Source organism: Lepisma saccharinum, chromosome 11, assembly GCF_977018435.1.
Source record: "Lepisma saccharinum chromosome 11, izLepSacc3.1, whole genome shotgun sequence".
NCBI lineage: Eukaryota > Metazoa > Arthropoda > Insecta > Zygentoma > Lepismatidae > Lepisma > Lepisma saccharinum.
In genome coordinates this window covers 15773360-15799756 of record NC_139239.1, presented here as the reverse complement: position 1 = coordinate 15799756, position 26397 = coordinate 15773360, and the positions used below count along the sequence as shown (strand labels likewise).

Below are 26397 nucleotides of genomic sequence, written 5' to 3'. Positions count from 1 at the left end.
AATTATCTTTTTGATCACATAGTTATATTGCTTTTTCTGTCAAAGGAATTATACCTATTTTTGTTGGAAAACGTGGTCCAGAGAGGAGTTCCTAAGGTGTGCATGGTCTACTCGCCTCTTTAATTTACTCTTTTATTCACATTAGAATACTTTTTATACGTCGTATAAAGTGGGCACCTGGAGGAAACTCGAGGGGTGGGGTAAAGGCGGCCAGGGGAGTGGGGCTGATCACATCACCCCCACCTTCGGCCGTGATCAAGAAAGTGTGGGGCCATAACTCCACATCCCCTATACGCCTTCATGGCGTGGTGCAAACCACAGGGGAGCACTTTACCTTTTTTACCTTTTTATATACGTTTTATCATTGAATATTAGCTAATAATGTTAAATTTGCACAGACTTTCATGAATCACTAAATATTAATATGTTCAGATTATATGTCAAATACTTCATTGATAATTTTTTGTACGGAAGTGTTGCTTTTATTTATTTTGAAGACAATTAATATAAGGTACTTATGAAATTATTGTTGTTCCTGATATAAGACAAAAGTAGCAGAGCCCACAAAATGTCTAAATATTATTGAATTTTAAATGTTGTCTTTTGTTTCTTGTAGGTCTGTTTGACCGAAGAATGCTGGGAACACACTGGTTGTAGTGGTAAGTGTTTAATTTAAACCTTTTTCAATTTGTGTAAATTGATTTTCCATGTACCAAACCATTATCTGAACAAACACTGTGATTAAAAATGAACAAGAGCGTAAAACATGAAAATGTGTAAAAAGAGGCGTATATCTTTATCGACACAAAGCACATAATTGGATTCGTCGGATAAACCATGCTCGCGTTATCTGTACGTCCGTGGGTTGATGCGAATATGAACAGTATTTCATATCTCTTTAAAAATGCGATCCTAGTTGGCGAGATACTTAGAGAGTTGCAAAATACACTCAGTGCAATCACTGAGATTAAGTTTCAGATTCATATCACTGTAATCACTGGTATTGTGGTTCGATTCCTGTCCCTGTAATCACTGGGATTACGGTTTAATCACTGCCACTTTAATAACTGAGATTAAGATTCGATTGATGTTCCTGTAATCACTGTGATTAATGTTTTATTATAGTCACTAATATTGTGGTTCGATTGCTGTCACTGTAATCACTGTGATTATGCTTTATTCACTGCCACTTTAATAACTGAGATTAAGATTCGATTGTTGTCCCTGTAATCACTGTGATTAATGTTTTATTATAGTCACTGGTATTGTGGTTCGAATGCTATCACTGTAATCACTGTGATTATTGTTTAATCATTGCCAATTTAATAAATGAGATTAAGATTCGATTGATGTCCCTGTAATCACTGTGATTAATGTTTTATTATAGTCACTGGTATTGTGGTTCGATTGCTGTCACTGTAATCACTGTGATTATGGTTCAGTTGCTGTTACTGTAATCACTGGTATTATGGTTCCAGTGATGTCACTATAATCACTGAGATTATGTTTCGCAGTCAGTTTGTTGATTCGGATACCATGAAATTAGTTGTACATAATGAAATAATGGTCCTAAACAGTGGCAGCGATTGGGTTCCAAAACTTGTGGGGGGCAAGGGCAGTTTCCCTTAGTGGATAAGGTTTAGCATGGTGCAGGGGCAAAAGTGTCAACAATTGGGGGGGAGGCAGCAGCTCCTCTCACGCCTCCCCAGTCACCGCCACTGATCTTAAATTACAATGAAGGAGAGCACAACAGATCTTGTCCTACCGAACAGTTCACGTTAGTCCAAGATTATGGAAGAGAGAAAGGGTTTCTTTTTGCGCTCAGTAGTAAAAACTTTATGTTCGAGACTACCAGATAGTTACTTGGTTAGTCTTCTCTCGTCCTTTTCCACTCTTCTTTGCTGGTTTGTTGCGGAAAATGAAATTTGATTCCCTCAACTTTCCATGGATTTTCGTCGGGATGGCGTTCGTTACCGGCATTAGCGCCAAGACTTTCGCTCGGGTGTTTTATATTCAAATTCTTTCATCGACTTCGCAGCAAGCTTCGAAGTTATTCCGTTTCTGCTCTGGGACAGATTCTTCCAAATGAACTCAGAGAGGCGGGGAGATGTGGAGAAAGGACTTCGCCTCCCGTAGGTGTGGTACTCCCCCTCCGCTTCGGGCGAGAACAGTGTGAGACGAAGGGACTGAGAGGGGGGACTTGGAGGTACATTGTATTCTTGTCGCAGTCCCAATCACGCAATTTTTATTCAACAAGGAGACATACATTTGTTTGATACTCATCGTTCGTGAAGGATTCAATTATGCAAATTTCTTGTCCCTACAGAGATTCCTCTCACTCGTGCTCCATTCTCCGTTTCCAATACGAAAAAGCAAGGGGGAGAAAGCAATAGAAGGTATATATTTTCTTCCTCCACCTCCACACGAACCATTTCATTTTCTTCCGGTATTTCCCCATGCGTCTGCAATAATTTTTTAGGCAGGGGAGTGTGAACGTGGAATTGAACCTGTATGCTTGGAATGCCTCTTGCTCAAAGCTCTCTGTCCTCCCCTGCTCAAAAGAAAATTTACACCACCTTCTTTCCATTATCAAACTTCGTTTCAACTTTTGATGGGTTATTGTTTCGTCACTCACTCTGCAATAATTCTCTTTGCTACGACTCCCGGCTAGGAGTATGAGCACTGTTCTACACCCATGGCTTGCTGGGTTTAAGTAACAGTCTTTATAAAGCATAATTAACGATTTATTGACAGCAATAGCTTTAACTAGCAACTCGTTAACAACACACTTTTAAAATACACTTCCACTGAGATATTTAATTTACACAAGCCTTACAGAGGCTAATCTTTTAATTTACTTCCAGCTCTGCTATTTCCAACAGATTATAATCAGTAAAATAATCACGGTGAATGTGTGTTATATCGGAGACACATTTCTTCATTTTTACAGAAGAAACTACTTACGGAAATGAGTTTCTGTAGTATTTTGAAAGTTCGTGGAGGTATTTTCTCACCGTAGAATGGTGCACAACAAGAAATAAGCACTTTTGATATAATAAACTTGCATTTTGTGCAAAGCGACAACATTATGCCGTTGTTTCCATTATGTACCTGCAGATGGCGCGAGCGTCGAAAGTCACGCGGTCTCGCCAGTGTTTCCAAACGTGCCTTTTTTTACGAGATTTTTTAAAGTATGCTTACCTAACCTAACCCAACCTAACCTAACCTTGCCGGAAATGGTCCGTGGGGCTATCGTGAATGGTTTTTGGTGCTTTCTGTCAATGGTTTATGATGATGTAATGAACACGAAAGTAGGTATTTTTCGGTTAAGAAGCTTGAAACACTGCATACCCACTCCAAATCGACAAAACACAAACACGACGCGCGATGATCCACAGCTATGCGTGCCATATTGTATGTTCCGCAACGGAAGAAAGGAACCAAAAGAATTACTCGTAATGTGAAAAATCGATGTTATTTTGGTGCAAAAAGCATAATGGCACCTTCAACTATGTTCCGCTATACACATTTGGTAAGTACGGACCATCCGAAACACAAAATATCCGATTTTAATGTGTCTCCGATATAACAGACATTTACCATAATCACAATATTATCACAAAAGGAATTGCAATAACACAAACTTAGACTTACAATAAAGTCATCTTTCATATTTTCTTTCATAACCCCAAAAAGCCAGCCAAATCTCAATCTTTTTTCATAGTTACCAACTCGCTTATTTTTACGGAGTTGCCAGCATGTGTGATAACACTAGATATGACAATACAGACCCTCCTATACGTGTGGTACACTTACAGAATAACATTGATTCAAACGAACATGTACATAAATTAAACAAATAAACAATAAATATTTTGCTACGACATAACTTGCGTGGTTGCATCTTGTACACCCAACGGCGAAAGAAACAGTAGGCAAATTGTCCACCACCAGTTTCATTCTGTCTGTATTACACAATGTGATGACAATGAATTGAAATAATGACTTCAATAAACAGAGAACAATGCTGCTTCGAGCCAACATAGTTTCATTCCTTAAAACAACACAGGATGTAGAATAAAAAGTAATGAAAATAGTGGTGCACAATTTGCGTACCATTATCTTTGCCGTTGACTGTACACTAGAACCTAGATGTCCCCGGACCCTTACTAGCATGTATCCTGTTCCACATGTATTGAAAATTGTCCGGTATTCGGTTTCTTCGTTTTCGTGGTTGGCGTCCCTGCTCTGAAGGTCACATGGAACCACTCGAGTTCGTATGTCGTTGTTGCACCATGGCTGATATGAGCGACGCAGTTAGGGGGCTGAGGAACGGCAAGTGACGTGCGTGTGGGTGCACGAAGGACAGCGCACCTGGCAAACGATGTACTGTAACGTAATGTAAAGTTTTCAATATATTATAATGCAATTAAATACACTCTCTCTCGGTATACCTGGAGCAAGCAAGATGTGATGCGAGACGGCTCTACCAGTGAGCACGTGAGAGGGAATGGGATTGCGTGGAGGGGAAAGCGACTGCAGTTACCAGCCCTTGCAGCAACGTGTACTGCTTCTCTGCCCATTCGATTACCCCCTTCTCTGCCGCTATGCGTGGCCTTGACATAGTGCAGATTCATAGTGTGTGTGTGTGTGTGTGTGTGTGTGTGTGTGTGTGTGTGTATAGGGATAACATATGATATATAATATCATCTATGAGCACGGCGACTTCTCGAACAACCTGTGTAGAATAATTACATATTTGTAACAGAAAAGGACCTCCCTGATGGCCCATTGGTAACGTCACAGCTTTGTAATCAAGGGGTCTGAGGTTCGATAACCGGTGGAGACACACAGTGGTTCGCGTCCCACTTTAAACCATAAATATAGTCCCGGTTAGCGTATCTGTGTATAAAGTGGACAAAAGAAAACTCAAACTAAAAAAAAAACAATTAGCAGTGAGATAACATCCTACGAAGCAAAGTAACTCTTGTGTCGAATGTTTAAAAAGCAGAAAAATTTCACTCGGAGAACTGTCACGAGAAATTTTTTCTCATCTCTACCAACAAAACCATTCCTTGATTTCCAAAAGAGAACTCTTGCTTTATTTTCGCAGCGTTCTGCTTAAATTTAAGAGGAAAAGGAAAATGACAAGCTGTTTCCACTTCTTTCACTCTCCCCAGCTCCTGTGTTTGCGTCTCCGGAAAGTCTTGCTTCTTCTGTTTGTGAAGCCAAGTCTATTCCCTGACAAAGATGGATGTCCTGTCTGCTACAGTTGGACCGCTCTCTCCATCGTCCAAAACGTGCATGGACCACAGCGAAAGGATTTGTATCCGGATAAATTGCTGTGCGTTTTTTCCTCCCTGACTTGACAACTCAATTGCTGTCGCTGTTCTGTGCAACGAAGCCGGAAAAATGATAGCGAGACGTTTATTTTTGAAGGGAATGTGTAATTTGTGACGCACGTTTGTCGAGTTCATTTGGCTACTGTGACAAAGTGCAATATTTGTATGTAAAATGGACAGAAAATTCAATCTGCGGGTGAGTTCGTTTCTAATGGGTGTAAACCAAATATAACACTGTACCTTCGACGAAATTTTTAATGGTCTGATTGTGAATATTTAGTGTTGTAACAAAACAATATTAATTTGAGCATCATGAATTCGTTCCTTTATTAAGAACATGAGATTTTTATTGAAGAACTTCGTGGTAAATTTCTCGTAAGGGACAGACGGATTTCATTAAAGTTACAGGAGATATTACTTACCGAATGCAGTTTCTTTATACTTCTGGAGGTTCGGGGAAGTGTTTTCTCGCATTGTTCATTGAATTTTGCCGGTAAATCATCTATTTTTCGATATAAATGTGTGACCGATGCATGGAAGCTCTTGCATCCATTTACTTCCAGGTGGATGTAGCCTGTGTGTAATGACGTAATCCCGGTCAGTGTTTCCAAACATGTGTTTTTGTAACTGAAGAAGGTACGTTTCCGCAAATGGTTTGTGGGGCTATGTGTCGATGGTTCGTGGGGCTATGTGTCAATGGTTCGTGGGGCTATGTGTCAATGGTTCGTGGGGCTATGCGAGAATGGTGTGTGGGGCTACGCATATTTTTTTCGAAACTAATTTTTAACTATTGTAACCTATATGTGACCCTACCTAACCTAACCTTACCGGAAATGTTTCGTGGGGCTATATATGAATGGTTCGTGGGGCTATGCGTCAATGGTTTGTGGGCAGTGATGTGCCGTAGACTATAAGTTTACATCTACGTGCGTAGTCTACGCGTAATCTACGAGTAGATTACATTGGGTTGTAGTTTACATAGACTACGCAGACAATTTAAAGTGCATTAAAATTAATTTTCAAGGGTTTCATGAAAGAAAGTGACATTTTCAACTATATGGTTCCTAACGAAATGAAAAGAATCATATTTACAACAAAATTTATCTTCTCTTCTGTCATCAACTATGGAAGAAGATAAATAGTATGCAAAAGAGACAACAGATGGCAGTCGTGAGGCAAGAGTGTTTTTCCCCCCACAAAACACTAGAATATTTTCTATATTAGGTTTCTTCCTGTTCGAATTTTGAAGAAAGAGCATGAAAAGTTCTCCTCACACATCAGCAACTGATACGTAGTATAATATTCTTTTAATTCCACGGCGCCCTTTGCTAAGTTATCACCTTTCGCCATGTTGTTTACATAGATTACGTAATCTACGTGTATAAAATAGTCTACGTGTAGAATGTAGACTATCGTTGTTTACGCGTAGAAGCATATCACTGTTTGTGGGGCTAAGTAGGTATTTTTGAGTGCAGTGGGGTGGAAACACTGAATGCCGAGTACGGTAGTAAAACTGTGACCGCCATTTTGTGTGTTACCGAAGGCAAATAGAAATGAAGAAAACTTACTTGATATGCCGCAAATAGAGCTTATTTCCGTGAAATAAGCGAAATGCCACCTTCAGCAATGTTTCTCAATGCAGAATACGTAAGTACGAATATTCAAATTAAATGAACTAGCAAATTTCAGCTGTCTGTCCCTTACGAGTTATTTGATTCGAATACCAATTTGTCAGAAAATTATTTAATAATTACTATGAAAACCTTTTAATAGATACCTTGATTTCATTTTCAGTGAACGGTTATATGTGTGTGACATAAAGTCAAGAACTATGACGTAGCACAATAATACGATGGTTTAGAACGTGTTTGCTTACCTTTGAAAAATGTCGTTATGTATTATTTTAAGTTATCAAGAAGAACAATAAATCTTTCTCAATATTTACTACATCTAGGAGTAATAATTTCAACTTTGAATAAACATTTTTAGGTTTACCACTTACCGTACGAATTTTTTAGTATAGAAATCATAAGAACTGAAAATAAATCTTTACACGTCGGTCTTACAGGCTTTGCCTGTCTGGTCATAAAGTAAAAAAGTAAAGTGCTCCCCTGTGCTTAGCACTCCGCCATGAAGGCGTATATAGGGTGTGGGGGTAACGCCCCACACTTTCTTGATCCGGTCGTGATTGGGGGTGATGTGATCAGCATCACGCCCCTAACCGCCTTTACCCCCCCCCCCAGGGTTTCCATGTCATTCGACGCTTCCAACGTTAGAAAAGTTCCCGGATTTGAACCGGCCGGGGATCGAACCCGGGACCTTTAGCATGGTAGTCAGACGCGCTACCAACTGAGCCACCGCGGCCATAGCCAGATAAAATTAAATAAAATAAGTGAAAAATATCAAAGCTGAATTTTTACATAGATATTTAGAATCTTATGCGGTACAGCCAATGGCGACGATTAAGGGTGGCGGTGTTGCAGGATAACGAAGCTCTGGAGAGTGAACCTACAGCCAGTATAATCCTATGTATGGCTTTGTGTTGTCCTGTGTTTTGTCCACGTGTGTGCTAAGTGCCCCTTACAGCTTTTAGCTAAGTAAAGCGATTTTAGTTCTCATAGAGAGATATTCATTTTAAGAGGCTGGACCCTGTGTAATATTACAGGGGCAAATAGCCTAAGCGATGACACACCCACAGGACTTGTTTTCGTTCGTTTGCACCACAGACTTCTGGGACAGAGTAGAGTCCAACACAGATATTTCTGCCGTGCGATGCGCGACACAACTCAAGAAGCAGTGTTGCTAATGGAGCAGATAGAAAAATCGCTGCAGTGCGCCGATGCACAGCTGTTACGTACAACAAGGAAATTAGAGAATTCAGGTCTATCTAACGTTGAGTTTTAAACGTCATGCATTATACCAGGACTAGGATTAATATGTACTAACAAGTGGCTTTGTATGTAGCTACATACATATAGACTAAAAATTCGCATAATATAAACTAACACATACGTAAAATTACCAAAAATGCTGCAAAGAAGACTTCTTCATACGATACCTTATTTGAGTGATTTCAATCAAAATAAAAAAAAATAAAAAAAAATTATTATTCATTGCATTAATACACAGGTGGCGTTCTAACTGTTCACTCCCAAAACCCGTATACACTGGTACGGAACTGCAACGGCAGATAATAACATGCTAACGTGTTAAACCGCGACAATTGGACCACAACACTCCCCCTCAAGCAGTATTATTATTTCCTCTCTGTGATCGGCGACAGTCGGTTGCCTTTCTTGTACATTTACAAAGGATGCCGGTTTCCACAACAATAATAAGTACATATACTGCCACTAGACGATAAGCTGCGCGGCTTTTTCTTTTGCTATGAATCAGGGCCGGCGCTAGTCATTTTGTCTCCCTGGGCGGTGGCGGCAGATGCCGCTCCATTTCGACCCCCCCCCCCCCCGTCATTACGCAGCAACGTAAATTGAAAATCAATATATTCCTAAGTAAAACATCAAAATATAAAATAAATAATGAGACTTCTTATGCTATTTCAATACTATTAAGCGGAAAATAATATCTCGCTCGACCACAGTTTTCAATAGGCTTATTTTTTTCTTCTCTTCAAATTTTGCCGCCCTGAAAATTTTCCGCTCTGGAGGGTGGCACGGTTCGCCCTCCCCTTCCGCCGGCCCTGCTATGAACTTGGTCACCCATCAAAGCATAGCAAATTTAACACAGAAAACAATATGCATCGCATTAAGTAGCAAAAATGACAGCCTCCTCTATGCAATTTCTACAAGAACACGTGCCGGAATCAAGAGTTGAAATGCTGTTGGAGCCACATAATTTATTTATTTTGAACAATTCCAAAATTATGAAATATGAACAATTTGTGAATTAAACCAGTTGAAATATGTAAAATTAAGTATATTTTCCTTAAATATGTAAAAGTAAGTATTTATTAAAGTTAGAAATATGGAAAAATATTGACAATAATATGTACCTTAAATCACTACAAACATTACTATTCGCAAAGATATCACAAAATTTCAGCGATATTTCGTCAAACTAAAAGTATGTATGTACCTATAAATCCTAGCCTTGATTATAACCAGTAGATAACATTGAACACAGCTAGGGTTCGGTAAATTTTCTACAGTTCAGAAGCACTCGCACACAACGTCAAACCGGTCAAATACTTAGTATAAAATAAAAATATGGTGCTTCCAATCCAACAAAACTCACCGTCACTTTACCTGCCTTTCTCCTTCCGTAACAGAAATAGTGCTACATTATTACAGTTGGCAACACTAGTTCCTAGATAGCCAATCAACATGCACTGCATAAAAGAAGCAACCACTACGCCGTGCAATATTGCCACATTACCGTCCCTGCCGAACGGTGTGAACCGCGAGCTGGAGCGCTATTCAATTGTTTTCAATGATGTTTGCGCGAGTGTGTCCAGGAATGGAATGACAATATGGCAACAATAGCGAAGGTTGGTGAGCAGCGTAGAACACGTGATGCTAAGAGAGAGGGAGACGAAACGAAAATTGGTATCTACGCAACGGCAAAGATATGTGTGTTGTACTCTATAGTTTTTCAGGACCTCGACTGTGCTACCATCTGCCTGTTGAAACCAAACAATCGAAATTTGAGAATAGATGTACTTTTCAAGCTTGCTACACTGTCTCTGGACACTGTGGAGCAAGGCCACGCATAAAGGAGGAGAATGGAAGAAAGCGAGTGGACGGAGGAAAGCAGTGTAAGCTTGTGCAAACGACCGGTAGCTACATTTGCGTCCCCCCTCCATGCACTCACTTCCCTCCTTGACGTTCCTTGGTCGAGTCATTACTTTGCAGATGACTTGTTTTCGTTCTCTTGCTCCAGAGATTCCCGGGACAAGAGTGTCTTATCACTGAAACCATTCGATCTGCAAAGCTTTTGTATTAAATGTCAGGTAATTATTTGATGATTATTAGAGAAACAGTATGAAAGTTAATTTTTAGATAATTGATAAATCGTGAATGCACTAAATCTGAAACCATTAATGATCACAATAATACGGCAATTTTAGTACGTTATTATATCAGTCGTTTTGTATTATTTGAACGCAGTGGCGTATCCTGGATTTTCATAAAGGGTATGCTGTACACAATTTTTTTAAAACATTTATATTATAGAATGGGGGATAGCATTATACGTATTCAATAGTTGACGATTTGCACATTAACATTACTAAATATTGCATAACGTATAAAGTAATGAAATATGGATATTAAAAGTTTAAAACTCACCAGGTTTGATGTCTGACGTGGAAGTCTTCATAAAATTATAAAATCACTTGAAATGTCTTAGGTACTCCTGTTTCTTATCCTTATGATTACTACACAGGCCGACATCACGCTGCGACGCCAAGGGTCCCGGGATCGAATCCCGCTCGGGCTTGGTTGTTTGTGATTTTCCATTCATCAATTTCATCACTCATCCCCATCTTCGCAAATTAGCCGAGAGGCACAAAACGCGAAGTACAATAAACTAAAAAAAGTGCGTCGAAAAGTAGTAAATTTCAAGATGTGCGAGGACTATACATCTTCCTTCCTATGAGTCTGTGGAGCAGCGCCATGCATAACGATAGAGAAGAGAAAAAAGCAAGTGGGCGGAGCAAAGCAGCGCGCACTGCTGCAAACGACTGGTAGCTGCAGTCGAGTTTACCCCTCCATGCACTCACTCCCCCCTCAGACGTTCTTTGGTCGATGTCTCTCGAGTCACTACTTTGCAGATTACTTGCATTCGTTCTCTTGCTCCAGAGATTACCGAAACCATTCCAGCTGTAAAGCGTTTTGGTAAAGTGGAGGAACTGCAGAATTTTAATGTGATCTCTTATGTATATTCCCGATTAATTTGACCACTTGATTGTACTAATCAATAATAATCGATATGTATCTGAAACTACTAAATGAACACTAAAAATAATTTGGCGGAACGAAAGATCTGAAAAATGCGCGGGTTGTTTGCGACTTTTTCATGGTGGACGACTTTATTTTAGGGCATATTTGTTAGTTTATTTCTTGGGAATTGTTATATGTGGTAAGCGAACGACAGATGTTTCACGCGGACCGAGTCACAGTGAATGAAGAGACGTAACCATGTGAGTAATTTAGCCGTGAGATGTCTCTGCGGTGCGCAAAACAGGAGAGACACATTTTCGTAATTTATCATGGAAGCTGCTCCCTAGCGTCCATAACAAAACATGACAACGGGCTTTGTCTGCCGCGCGACAAGACTTTCCGCGCTCTTTCCACAGCGAGCGTCATTACCTCGGTGTTATTTAGCTGAATCGTTGATAGAAGTGCGGGAAGAACGGAAATATAGCCTTTGTTTATATCACGTGTTCTCCATTACGGGGCTTCAGTGGTGTATTTAAGGGTGAAACTTTTGAGCTTTTAAAGTACCACCGATCCGAAAAAAATGAATGGTTACCTTCTTGACTTAAGAGCTGCCATATACGACGGAGAGTCAAACGAAAGCATTAAAAGTCCGTACAAAATTGTGGGACAGATTGTATACTGCTCAAATTTACATCTGGGCCTTACTAATGGCGCAGTGGTAGCGTCGTCACGTTGTAATGAAGGGATCCCGGGGTCGATATCCAATGGAGGCACATAGTGGTTCGGATCCAACTTTAAACTGTAGGTCCAGTCCCGATCAGACTTTCTGTGCATAAAATTTACTTAAAGGAAAAACCCAAACTCAAATTGGCATCAGGTATTATCTGTTATTTACAAGACCACCTTAAGGCTGCAACACTGATCAGTGAGCCTCCAAACGTAATTTTTTTAAAAAACTTTGAAATATAGCGCCACCTCCACACACTTGCACCATCGAAGGGCAGTATTTTATTTCCCTCTGAAAGCCTTAAACTTAGAGAAATTTGCCGTCAAATGAGAATTCAATATCTCCATGCTTGCTGCATCAGTCAGTTTACGAATGTGAGAGGAATTTAGGCAATGGCGCCAGTTCGCTGCCAGATGCGTGGAAAGAGATACTCACAAGGGACTGCACGTGCATCCTAAAGTTTCCTCTTCAGGCACCAACTCAGATTTGAAAATATATTATAGATTAACAATGGGTCAGTGCTAAAATGCTGCAAGCTTGTGCAACTCTACATGGCAGAAATTTACTAGATAAAAAACAAATTAAGGTATTTTTATTTTGGATGTCAGAAGGAGCAGATGAAACGAAATACCAGAATGAAGACTGGCAACACATTGGTCCATACAGAATTAGGATCCACCCACCTTTCCTTCCCTAAGCGAAATTACAAGTTTGTTTCATAATGGAGGAATTTACACTGCGAGATACGTACGATTTTATTTTCGAGGGTGTGAAGCTTATATTTTCTTCAACGTGCCGTACCATGAAATTTACAATTGCATGGAATGTACTGTCTATGGATACTGACGTTGTAATTATACATGTAACGCATCATTACGTTTTACAGAATAACTTTTAATGAACAAGCGTTAACTACAAGACGGAGTTTTGCATTAATTCGTGCTGCTTTCCTCTTGAAAATTCATATAATTCCTTTCAGAATATCTAAATTGATGTGGCAAGTTCCTGCTGCTTAACCGAGCGTATTGAGCAGTCGACTTCTTATACGTATATTCGCACACACTTCCCTGACTTGTTTTTGTTTTTACAACAGGTCAATTCTTCCCATCTCTAAATGAACGGGAGATATTGCATACGTGGGAAAGGAAATTACAACTGACTCAAAAATGCATGAACAACAGGTCTAAATAAAGAGAGGACGTGGAATAGGAAATCCCAAGCACAAAGCTACCAGCACTCGAGCAAGGGAAACTTGATATGGGAGAGCGTTACGTTAAAAGGCCATTACGATGAACCCGCGAGTTCCGTACACCGCTCAACAATCTCGTTACTGAAGACTGTGGGTTCAAGTCCCTCTTAGTGCATTGACCCGTGTTTATTTTTTAATGAATATCATCATAATTCGTCCTCATTACTTGAGAACCGATGTTAATGAGTCAAAATGTACATACAACACCAAACGGATAACAATGTTAGTGAACACCTACCAAAACTTTCCTCCTGCTCTGCTCACAAACAAACAAAGCGTACCGAACATATACCTGTATAGCAGTGGCGTATACAGTGTCCAAGATCTGGGCTATCTCACAATGTCACGTGGTCCTAGGCTATGAATAGAAATAAATTTACCAACTCCTAAGAAATCAGGTTGCCAACTCATAAGGAATCAGGTTGCCAACTCATAGGAAATCAGGTTGCCAACTCATAGAAAATCAGGTTGCCAACTCATAAGAAATCACGTTGCAACTCCAGAATCAGCATGACCATCTCACCGATATGAATAATATTATTTACAATTTCTGATCTATTTTTCTCCTGTATTTTATTCTCTACACTTCAGGCTTCGCAGATAGGCTAGCTAGCGTAGAATATACGCTCCTGCGGTATAGTTTGATGTACTGAATGACCTCCGGAACTAATAAACTTTAGCAATATGCATGCTAACACGGATCATTTGATAAAAAACTGAGGGAATTTCGCTTTGAACATCTTTCCATTTTGGTTTCCAAACACAGCATCCTACGTAAAAATCCGGGATATTTGTTTGAAACACGCGCATGCACCGAATGCAAACACTGAGCGACTCAATATATTATACATGTCAGTAAATGGCAAGGTTTCCGCGAAACACGAGCCCGCCCTCAATTTGAGTAATTACATCTTCATAGAATCCGTTTGTGAGAGCCTTTCCCTTTGTCGCAAAAAAAAAAAAAAAAAAAAAAAAAAAAAAAAAAAAAAAAAAAAAAAAAAAACTGTTAGACGAAAGCGTTATCATAGCAAAATGTGATTTCGTTGTGTTCTTTTTCGTCGCTTCTAATATATATTCATGCGTGGGAGTGTGTGTGTGTGAGGCGCAGTGCCGTGCATCACTTCCAGAAAAAGATTTTAACAATAATGTACAATTCTGTGGTTTTAGAGGTAATCTTTTTAGAAGGGCTAGGAAGTTGAAGACCTATAAATTGCCAAAAAAAAGACCTATAAAAAGACCTAAAAATATCAAAAAAGGACCTAAAAACTAAAAAAAGGACGTATAAATGTGATCCAAATTAATTAATAGCTTCAGGTTTAATTACATATTTAATGAATAAAAAAATTTAAAATTCTGGTGGTATGGAACACACAGTGCGAAAAAAACTATATGAATGAAATGCATCTTCTTTCAGTCCAAAAATGTTTTTCTCTCGTTTCAGGGATAATTCAAATATATTTCTTTCTTTCTTTTTTTCTTCTTTACTACAGACAGGATTTTTAAGAAGTGATGAACTGATGACGATTCGAAGTGAGAATGGGCAGTAAAAACGTAGTCGAAAGAAGGTAAAGTTGCAAAACAAGCCGTTAAGACCTAAAAAAAGGACCAAGAAGCCAAAAAACTCCGAAAAAGGCAAAAAAGGACAAATAAAACCCACCTTTTTCTGGCCTACAATGACCCAAAATGAACATATATTATGTTGGGACTCGTCTTCGGACACTTGGGGAAATAAAGATTTTTCCTCAACTTCCGAGCTCTAGTGATTACTGAACCGTATCATAATATGCATGGGTCGCCAGAACAACCGGGAAATGGATTAAGCACGAAAGTGAAATTTCGCTGCTGAACCTTTCGGGCTTACACCTTTGCGGTTATTCCGTTTCACGCTTAATCCGTTCGCTCTTAGTCCATTTCGCTCTAATTCTTAATTCGTGTTTAATTTTGATTTCGGGATTAATCCATTTCGCGCTTAATCAATTTTGTTAATGTCCCTTTCGCGCTTATTTCGGTGTTCAATTTTTGTTAATTTTTGTTGCGCTTAATCCCTTTCGCTGTTATTCCACCGCCCTTCCTCCAAGCACGTAGAAATAGCCTTACAACCATGTGGCGATGATTAGCAATTCTTTTTAAAGAACTTGGACAAGGAGTGTAAAAAGAACCAGATTTAGTTTCGAAATAACCGAGTTGGCAGCACTGTGTCATCCCTACCAGCACCGCCTTCAAGTTAGGATGTTCTTGGGTGCGTTAAGAATAGAAAACCCATATTCACTGATGCGTGCAGAAATACGATATTTGTTCATGCTAGACCGGGCTCGCGACACAGCAGAAGGGTCTCGTAGGAAGAGCGGCCCGTTTTGAAGTCTGGCCTTTAGTTTTCTCTCTGTTTCCCTTGTTGTTCTTTTCCGGTCCTCTTTTGTTGTCCAAACAATACATAGAAACGGCCAGTTCCGTTAAAAGCAAAGGCACTTGTTATGCTCCCTTCCCTCAATTTCAGAAATTCAATTTTGTGTGTGGTCGAATTCCCTCTGTTCTCCCGTTCTACCTAAACATTTGTTTCTTCTTTCGAACGAGGAATTCTGATTTCTTGAATTTCACGTTGTCATTGTTGCTGCACTTTCGATTAGTTCCTTTTCCAATGTGGTCATTCCGTTCCGTTTTCTTCCTATCTCCCCGTAAGCAGGGTTGTAATCGATGGTATACGACGATTGACCACTTACACCCTCTGGTTAAACCTACCCATTAGTATATACAGGGTGTTTCAATAATAACAAAGTATCCAAAACACACAATATTCAGTTACCTTTTTTATATAACACCCTGTACTTTTTTACTTTATATTTACTTTATACTTTAATTTATATTGATGTCCGGTAATTTGGCCAAAACTCTAGTGAGCGTATTACGGTCAAATACTTCTGCTTTTAAGTGATCGGGAATACATGCTGAGATGGGAAGATGGTATGAATACATGATACAAGTCAACATTTAATCATCATTTGACTCCTACAATGATTTTGTAATCCCGGACTGGTATGGGAGTTCCTTGCGAGTGTCTCTTCATCATATCATCATCACTCATCCTCATCGTCACGATTACCCAAAAGTAGCAGAAAAGCGACTTAAAATAACCTAACTCAATCAATCAATCAAAAATCAACGATGAAGTTCGACAAAATGTGACAGATTTCAAAGTATTCAGATTCATGCAAAAGTCACGTCTGACTACAGGCACATCCAGCTGATATAGCTCTTGTTTGTTCTTACGGCGGGCGGCCTACATGCTGGCAAGGAAAGTTTGGAGCGGGAAACACGCAGCAGACCAACCAGACAACAGCGGTGGCACCGAGAGTTACGACGTAGCGGGAGGTGGTGCTGCGCGCACCCAGTTCTACAGGCTGCTGTTTCTCATCGTGCTGGATTGGTCGCTTCATCGCTACCCTGTAGGCCGATCACCGTAAGGATCGACAAGAGCTTTAAGTCACAAAAATTGATTACTAAGATTGATTGATTGGCTTTATTTTACTTCGCCACTTTTGGCTAATTTGAGAAGATGGGAATGAGTGATGATATGATGAATGGACATTTATAAACATCCATGCCCAGTCCAGGATTCGAACCTGGAACCACAGTCGTCGTAGCGTGATGTGCTAAACACCTAGCCACGGAGGCCGGCTGATTACTAAGAGCTCTAAATCTAGCCGTCATAACCTAACAACAAATGCATTATTAGAACTAAGCGGAATTGTCAATGCAATAAAAACATATGTTGTTAGATTAGGAGGGCTAGTTTTAGAGCCCTTAGCAATCACTTTTGGTGACTGTTAGGAGCTGGATGTGCCTGGAGTCAGACCTTGGGAAAGTCTAATTTTTCCTTGCCCGAAACAACTGGAGGAGGACTATATTAGGAATGACACTATTTGTAGAAAATAGTCCATTCATTCACACATTTGATGAAAACGTAATCAAAAGTTCATGGAAACATGGCTTTCGCTTTACGTTTGACAAAACAGTGAAAATTTTGGGACTGTAGCACTTTCCATAAGCATGTCGTTCCACTTGCCACAACTCCCTACCCTTCCACGCGCTTCTACGTGTTTTGTTTACTGTTTGTTTTGTCCGCGGACTACCTGGAGTATTATGTTGCCAGCGAAAGGCCCACCAAATATTGATTCCCAAGCGCGCTTTCTGTCAGCTGGCCCTGGAGGATTTTCAATTTGCTGGACAACAGAGGCAGAGTATTACCTGCAACACAACAAAGCTTGTTTTTATTTTTTTTACCCTCTGAGCAGGAACAGCGCTGGAGGATGGACCACCGGGCCTCCAGAACTGGTCGTGTTACTCCATGTGCATCTTTATAAAAATAACATTCTGGTGTTTATTGCATACATTGCTCAATTAGATGGAGTTAGCGTTGTGAACCATGAACACACACGCTAAGACTCTTAACAATTTACAACGCCAATGTATCGGCCAATACCAGTGGTATCGGTAAGTATCGGTTGAATTTTCCTCGCCGATACCAATCATCTTCAATGACTAGAAGAGCGGCCAAGAAGAACAACTCATTTGTCAAGATTTGTCCCATTTCAAAGGTTCGTTCACCCTTTCTTGTGACTTGGGTGTCCAACGCAGCAAGTTCCATGTAGATATCCGAGAAATGCTGCACCCTCCTGGGAAGCAGATGCCAAAATCAAAGGCAGGACTAAAGTGCTGGACCCAAATATGACATTGAACGCATTTAACTGCTGGTGGTCTAGGCTATGTGGAAATAAAACAAACCATTCATTGCCAATTCTTCCTCTCAAACTCATGGGCTAAGATTATTACCATGGTATGCTGATTTCAATGTTCTTGGGAAAGGGAAGAATGTCGCTTGCGTTTTTTTTCTTGTGCTGTATCCTTCTGTGTGGCTGCTCGGCAATGTCGACACTGTAGCGAGTTGATTTTATTTCAAATGGCAGAGAATAATGGACAGCAGGGCATAAAGAGAGCCGGCCAAATGAGTAGTATTATACGATCTGTACTTGTATATATATTTTACGCTGTTTTCCTCCCTCACCAGGTTAACCCAAACGACAGGAATGTTGTTTACATGAAACTGAAGCAGGGACACTAATAATAATCCACTGATTTTTCGTTGTAATTGCAACACTTTAAAAAGGCTTGCTCCATTTAAAAATAATATTCTTCTTTATTTGAATCTTCTTAGTCTAGAAAGAAGTTCACATAAAATATTATAAGACATTTTAAAGTGTTAGAATTAGGGCTCGGAAGTTGAAAACCTTTAAATGGCAAAAAAACAACCTATAAAAACACCTAAAACTTCAGTTTTAATTACATATTTAATGAATAAAACATAAAACATTCTGGTGGTATGGAACACACAGTGCGAAAAAACTGAAATCTTCAAAACAAGAGAAAGTTGCCACTTACAACGCGACCTTCCAGACAAGTTACAGTTAAAGGATCTTGTACCGTACCTGCTTCATGCGTCCAAAAATGTTTTTCTCTCGTTTCAGGGATGGTTCAAATATACAGTGTATATATATATATTTAAAAAAATAACTACAGAAAGGTTGTTTAAGAGGTGATGTACTGATGATTTGAATTGAGAATGGGCAGTAAAAACTTAGTCGAAAGAAGGTGAAGTTGCAAAAAAAATGCCGTTAAGACCTAAAAACAGTCTAAAAAGGACCAATAAGCCAAAAAACGCCGAAAAGGCAAAAAAGGACAAATAAAACCCACTTTTTTCTGGCCTACAATTGCCCAAAATAAACATATATTATGTTGGGAATCGTCTTCGGACACTAGGAAAGAAAAGGATTTTTATAATGCTTCATGAGCATAATTTGGGAGTTATTTAGTGGTATTAATAGACATGATGACTTATTATGCCTTAGTAACTAGCTCTTGTTATATTAAACTGGAATAATACAAGTACCTGTATCGGTTGGAATCGGTTAGAGTATGGCAAATGGTGTCATTGGTTCAGTCCTACGAGGGTACTAATACTGGACATTAGAAAGTTGGGTTCTACAATACTAAATGTATTTATTTGTTTCCATGCCGAAGATGGGCCTCTCCGATGACGTAATCGTAACGTAATTGTCTTGTAAGCCAAGGATCCCATGTTCGAAACCCGGTGGGCGCGCGAATCCCACCCGCCAGGTCCAGTCGCGATTAGCCCCTCTGTGAATAAAATTAACTTAAAAACTCGCATCGAAATTAAGCTGTGGAGTATTTTCTTCCACTTAACTGCTTACGTTTTGTGTGTATATGTGTGTGTATGTGTGTGTGTGTGTGTGATGTGTGCGTGCGTGCGTGCGTGCGCGCGCGCATGCATGACAGTTTGAATACAACATATAAGTCGTTATGTAAAAGGGAACGTTTTCAAAAAGATAATGTAAAGGATAAAGAAAATAAATTTCATCGAGAACTAAGCAGATCGTTGCTATTAATTTTATTATGTTCTCGCTGTCCTGCTGCCTTGAAGACCAGATACTGACTGCCAGTCTCCTTAACGTCTTGTGAACAGTGTAAAAGACTTGAGTTCTTTAGGCGTCCGTCCAGATATACTCAAAGATTCTACAGGGTGGCTCAATAAGTCACTTAACACGCCCACTACAAGGTCACTGCGGCATGGGACGTGAAAATGGCGATAACCAATCGTTATCGGGCCAAGGGGGAACCACATCGACGTCACCCTCATGGTCGGCAGCCATCTTGATGCCCGCCATCTTGAATTCAACTTCAGAAATTTAAATGGGAAGGAGGTCGTGCGACATATCAAAATGGGCTAGAATTCCACCAGGAAAACAACTGTGACATTTGTTTTCACCTAACTTTAATTGTTGCAGAGTTAACAATACCACAAAGTTATGGCTCAATAAGTCACTTAACACCCCCAGTACAAGGCCACTGCGGCATGGAACGTGAAAATGGCGATGACCAATCGTTGCCTGGCCAAGGGGGAACCACATTGACGTCACCCGCATGGTCAGCAGCCATCTTGATGTCCGCCATCTTGAAATCATCTTCAGAAATTTAAATGGGAAGGGGGTCGTGCGACATATCAAAATGGGATAGAATTTCACCAGGAAAACAACTGTGACATTTGTTTTCACCTAACTTTAATTGTTGCAGAGTTAACAATACCACAAAGTTATGGCTCAATAAGTCACTTAACACCCCCAGTACAAGGCCACTTTAGTATGTAATGGTATTAATTGCCAACTTGTCTTAGTCCACAGGATAATAATGCCATTTGTTGAACCGAATCTGTTTTTCAACCAATGGAAGTACATTGAATATGAAGTAAGACTTGAAGCTTTCCTGGCGAAGAGTGACGAAAAGATTCCCTCGGGCTATCGACCAGGTGAGTTGTGGAAAACTTTCCAAGCTTTCGAGAGCTAACGTCACTCTCATCTTCAAGGTAAACCTGGTCGATAGCCCGAGAGAATCTTTTCATCTACATTGGGTATATTTGCTGTGCAATTAACCGGTATGCACTTGAGTTAGATTTCCTGAAAGAGTTCTCAAAAATTCAACCAAGTATATTCGTATAGCGCCAGAGACTACATAAAGTAATCCTTCTTTCAATGAACGATGGCTGACATTGGACTTCATTTCATTCAGTACACTATTTAAACTGCTGATAAGCAACGTACGTCTAAGCACTTCACTTAAGTCATCGTGGGTTCGTGCTCCATTAGAGGTAATCAATAACCTCCACTTTCCGCACGAAAGAGTTAATGATGAAGTTGGTAACCATGGAATTTTGAAAAGTTCCCAAGCATGCGTTCATATGATGGATTGCTAATTGACTTTTTTCCCATTGGGTCAAATCAATTATGTAAGAATTGCCCACATTCTAAAAGTCTTGAAAGCTTAGAACCTCCTATTTAACCTTTTGCATGCCAACCAGAAGAACAACATAATTCATCTTTCCTTTCGTTAAAGCACTGGCGAATTTGTGGCGTATATTAGCATAAAATTGGATGTAATGATAACAGAGTCACGGATCTGAGAATAAAAATAAATACCTACTGATCATTCCCTTCTTCATTTTCTTTCTCGTTTTCTGGTATCTTCCGTCTACCTTTCTATCTTCTCTTCTCCATTTAGTTTGTTTCTTCATACTTACATTCCGTATACTTAATCTTTTCTAGGATTTCTCTTATCGTTTCTGTGACATTTACTCTCTCTCTCTCTCTCTCTCTCTCTCTCTCTGTCTGTCTGTCTGTCTGTCTTCCTCTCACTTAAGAAGTTTTTCTGTCATCAGATAAACGTGACGTAAACATATTCCACATAAGTACACCACCTTCCAATTTTGTCCCATCTTGGGAAATTTTTCTCTGACGTATGTATGAATATATATGTTTACAGTTTTTAAAATTAAATAGAGAAAACTATAAAAGAGAAAATAATTGTATTAAACAGTACAATTACATTAAATTTTAAAAATATATTTTCTAAAATATTAGTAAGATAATATATTAAATATTGAACGAAGTATCTACTTCACCCAGTAAATTATCCAGGAAGGTTGATTGATTTGATTTGATTTATTTTGCCTCGCTTATCTTCCACTTTTGGCTAATCGCGAAGATGGGGAATGATATGATGAAATTGATGAATAGACACTCACAAACACTCATGCCTTGACCGAGATTCGAGCCCAAGACCTAGCGTTGTAACGCGCTATGTTGTAGATGAAACATTATAATAAGAGGTGTAACAAATTTTTGTGAGTACTATAGGCAAGTAAAGATTGTATGTGAGGTTTGCAATAAAACAAGCTGATACAAAACCATTAGAAAGCGCGTCACCTCTTTAGAAATCTTCCAGAATTATCATAGCAGAGAATATTGAAAATTCGTTTATTGTTTTTTTGTGGGATTTGTGTCCCAGCCGTTTACGCGAAAGTCCTATTATATTGTTGCATATTTAACCTATCTACCTGTGTTGAGGTTGATGTGAAATAATGTAGACGATTTGTTTATTGTTAAGGACGAGCATGTGGTCAAGGGTGTCTGACTATCCTGCGGGAGACCTGGGTTCGATCCCCGTGGTGGGTGATCCTTTAGGTATTTTCAGTTCTTACGACGGGCGCACTAGAAGCTGGCAAGAGAAGTGGGGAACGGCGAATTCGCCACAGACCAACCAGACAAAAGGGATGGCGTTGAGAGATACGACATGGCGGAAATAAGTACTACGTGAACCTCGTTCTACTGGCTGCTGCGTTTCTTATCGCACTGGATTGGTCGCTTCCACGCTTCCCACTCCCCTTGCCAGCATATAGGGCGCCCGCCGTAAGAACTGAAAAGACCTGTAGGCGGAAATTATTCAAGAAATGTCTCTGCACTGAGTAACTCTGGGGTTCACCTAGCTTCTAATAATGCTTAATAGATTCTTGAATGTTTCGAAAGGATTTATTATACATTTTTGTGAGGACTCGAACTATGTACGAATAATTTCCTGCATATAGAGCGATTTCTTAGTGATTTGCTTTGCGCTTCTCCAAAATGACGTCGAAAACCATCCCTTTCACAGCCACTCTCTCTCGGTAATGTGTGGAACAAGGTCGCCCATAAGGGCAGAGTGGAAAGCAAGTAGGCGGAGCAAAACAGTCCGCGCTGCTGGAAACAGCTGGTAGAAATTCCGGGAATAGCGAGCTCCAGAGATTCCTGGGACAGAGTGTAGCAAATAGGACGCGGCAAGCTTTGGCATCGGTTTCTGGGCAGTTTTCACAGGGGTCCCACTTATTGCACAATACACAAACACCTTTTTGGTCAAGCCCCGCCCTTCGTCTCCTGACGTAAGCAGGGATTGCTTTTGTTGTTAGGTTTAGAGCTCTTAGCGTAAGCACACTGCAGTTTTTCTGAGCTTAACCTTATGCTAACATACCTAAACCTAACAACGAGAGCAATCCACGCTTATGTTGGAAGACAAAGGGCGAGGCTTGACCAAAAAGGTGTTTGAGCATTGTGCGATAAGTAAGACATCCTGCTCACTGACGTTGGAAGACAAAGGGCGAGGCTTGACCAAAAAGGTGTTTGAGCATTGTGCGATAAGTGTGACAGTCAGATTTAGCGTCATTATTATTATTATTATTATACATGTCTGTAGCGGTAAAAAGATGTGTTGATTCAAAGTGTTGAGTGTTTTAATTTGTAAGGATAAATATTTGATTTTTGCCAAGCCGACGGGAGGAACGAGACGTTCGCGTGTCTTAAGGGTGATTACCTGAAGGGTCACGTTATGCGTCTAAAGCTTAGGAAATTCGACCGTAGTGACAAACATTTAAATATCTCGGTTTCCAGCGGTCAGATTCATGTGAAACTTATACCAGCGCAGCGGCATGTGTGCAAGGATGGATGTGTGGAGTTTCGTCGCGATCAAGCAACAATTACGGACGCCAGATCAAATCGGTTGTAATTGATCAGTTTGTGGACACCGGTTGCAATTGAGCTACGGCGACAGCGAGGCGGAGGCTTAATCCGCAGAAACTGAACTTCGAGCACGGTCCGTCCAAGTTGGGAGACAATAGAGCAAAGTGGAATGACCTCTTCGGAAGCGTCACTTCAACGAGCGCCTAGCGTCCTTTTTCAAAATCCAAATAAAACGAAGGACATAGTTTTTCGATACACAGTCTTACCGCGAACCTTGTAGCGAGAGCAGCTCCGTGCTACCTCTCCGTGTACAGTTTTGCCGCGATTCTTGTGACGAGAGCACCTACGTGCTACCTCTGCGTGTACAGTGGACTTTGTTGTGTTTTGCGAACACCAGTGTGTGTGATAGACAGTAAGTCTACACGAGTGCGCCTACCTCAACCGCTGGGAGAAGTTGAAGCGAGACCGTGTTTCCGTGATTACCTTACGCCGTTTATAATTTTTGAGAAACGAGGAACACCGGAAACTATGGCGGGCTAGAGGAAGAAGAGAGATGAGGGCGTTACCCTCGATTCGCCCGATGTCAGAGGAGTCTACGCCGATGATGCCTACTAGCCGCCACGGAGAGAGAGAGGAACGACGAGCCACGCCGATGATGCCTATCCGCCGCCATGGAGAGAGAGAGAGAGACGTCGAACGCCGCCCTATTGATGCGCCGATGATGCCTACCAGCCGCCACGTTGACGTCCCGACGCCCAGACCACGGAGATGTTCACCGATCCCGAGGGGAAGAGAAACCGAGGAACCAGAAGTATGAACACTTTTCGCATCTTCATCGTCGCGACCAAGGAAACCTTTCGCGTGAATACTATGTGTTTTTCAATCACCCATAAAGACGCCAGGATGCACCTCGGAAGCTGAGAGATGGTAATGTATTCATCTGTGTGATTGTCAGCACGTGACGGCCCGATTGATTTAGAGAACGCCCTTGAAATTCGTCAACATTTTTGAAAACGCCCACTCAACTCGAAACTTCATATCAAACTCCCGTCGCGCTTGTCACTTGTAATCTATTCGTCTCAGGTCAATTTTTCTTATTCCTTGTGATATCTTGTTAATGATCTTAAATTCATTGTTGTTTGTGCTCCTTTGTATTTGTTTAAAGTGCGTACCATTAGAGTAAAGCGCCGCCCACTTAATTGTTTAATCTACTGGAGGTTTGATCATTTTTTATGTGTCAGTGCTGTGTCGCTGCTAGCTATGTCAGGCCGCATGTGTGATTATTTGTTAAAAGTATTTGCCTGGTAATATGAATTGCTCGTTGCGGCGAAGTGTTTAAGTCCCGCCTGCTAGAGAGTATATGTTTGCGTCACTCAATGGAGGTTATTTGTTACGTTTGGAACCACGTGAGGTCTTGTAGAAGGAAAACGTCCGCCCACGTGAATGTAATTGCCGTTGAGACGCCTTTGTTTATGCTGGTCAAATACTGTATTGTCACCGCGCCGACCTAGTTTCTTTTTAAAAAGGTGAACTTAAGTAAGGGCTGGCTAGGATTTGAGTAGCACTGGAGCAAAATCACAAATGACCTGATTAGACAAAAATTCAAGGTAAATTTAAATATGAATGTGATAATTAGGGCTTGTAGTCATATAAACCTGTGCATGCTATGTATCATTTTTGTGTTGATGACCCCGTAGAGAGAATCTGTGAGAGAATGTGTGTGGAATGCAAGAGTGGGGACCTGTAATAATTCCATTGTTTGTTGGTTATGAATAGAATATACTTTTTATTTTTCATGTTAATTTTGGGCTATATCATTTCGTACGCATGTCGCTACCCGTGATTTTCAGGTATGCAGCTAGCCGCTTCCCGGCTACAGGTAAAGAGGTGGTAATTTGAAAGTATATATGTTTTTTTTTTATTCGATACGGCTAATTACTATGCACTGTTGGTCACCGGTTCCTACACACGAAATTAACCTGGACCGTAACGCTATTTCGCTTGTCCAAGGGAGATTTTGCCGCCTCTATCTAGGTAGTGGTAGCATTTGTTTTCCCGGGCAAGGGAGGGCGTTTCACATAAGTAAGACACATCTTGCTCAGTGACGTTGGAAGACAAAGGGCGAGGCTTGACCAAAAAGGTGTTTGAGCATAGTGCGATAGTTAAGACACATCCTGCTCACTGACGTTGGAAGACAAAGGACGAGGCTTGACCAAAAAAGGTGTTTGAGCATTGTGCGATAAGTAAGACACATCTTGCTCAGTGACGTTGGAAGACAAAGGGCGAGACTTGACCAAAAAGGTGTTTGAGCATTGTGCGATAGTTAAGACACATCCTGCTCACTGACGTTGAAAGACAAAGGGCGGGGCTTGACCAAAAAGGTGTTTGAGCATTGTGCGATGAGTAAGACACATCCTGCTCACTGACGTTGGTTTTTGCTAATACAATACTCGCGTCTGCTCATGGGAGAAGGTTTCGATACCTCCCCTCCTACGAAAGCATCAAAACCAACCCATTGGTCAGGGCTAGCGTTCACAATAGCAATGCCAGCGTCAAAAGCACTCACGAAATTTAGTTCGGCATAAGCACCTTGTTGAACATTCTTGTAGCATTTGTACCTATTAGGCGACAACAACAGTCGAACACATCCCTTGAGAAGCTTGATCGTTTGTATCCATTATCTCCACCCTTTCTTACAAATGCCTCTCGATTGAGGGCTCCACACAGGTACTTTGTTCACCCACGGCTTGCGCGGGAGTCTCTTCATTTTGATAAATCACTGATCCCT

At 40.5% G+C, this 26397-nt stretch overlaps 1 protein-coding gene across 1 annotated transcript in view; it reads left to right on the top strand.

Annotated features, from left to right (window-relative positions):
- The window catches only part of LOC145995381 (uncharacterized), a 419963-nt gene that overhangs the window by 177158 nt on the left and 216408 nt on the right, over window positions 1-26397 (top strand). Inside the window, exon 3 of the mRNA XM_083131984.1 lies at window positions 617-659. The gene's annotated coding sequence lies outside the window, so the exon portion shown is untranslated. The remainder of the gene's footprint in view (window positions 1-616; window positions 660-26397) is intronic.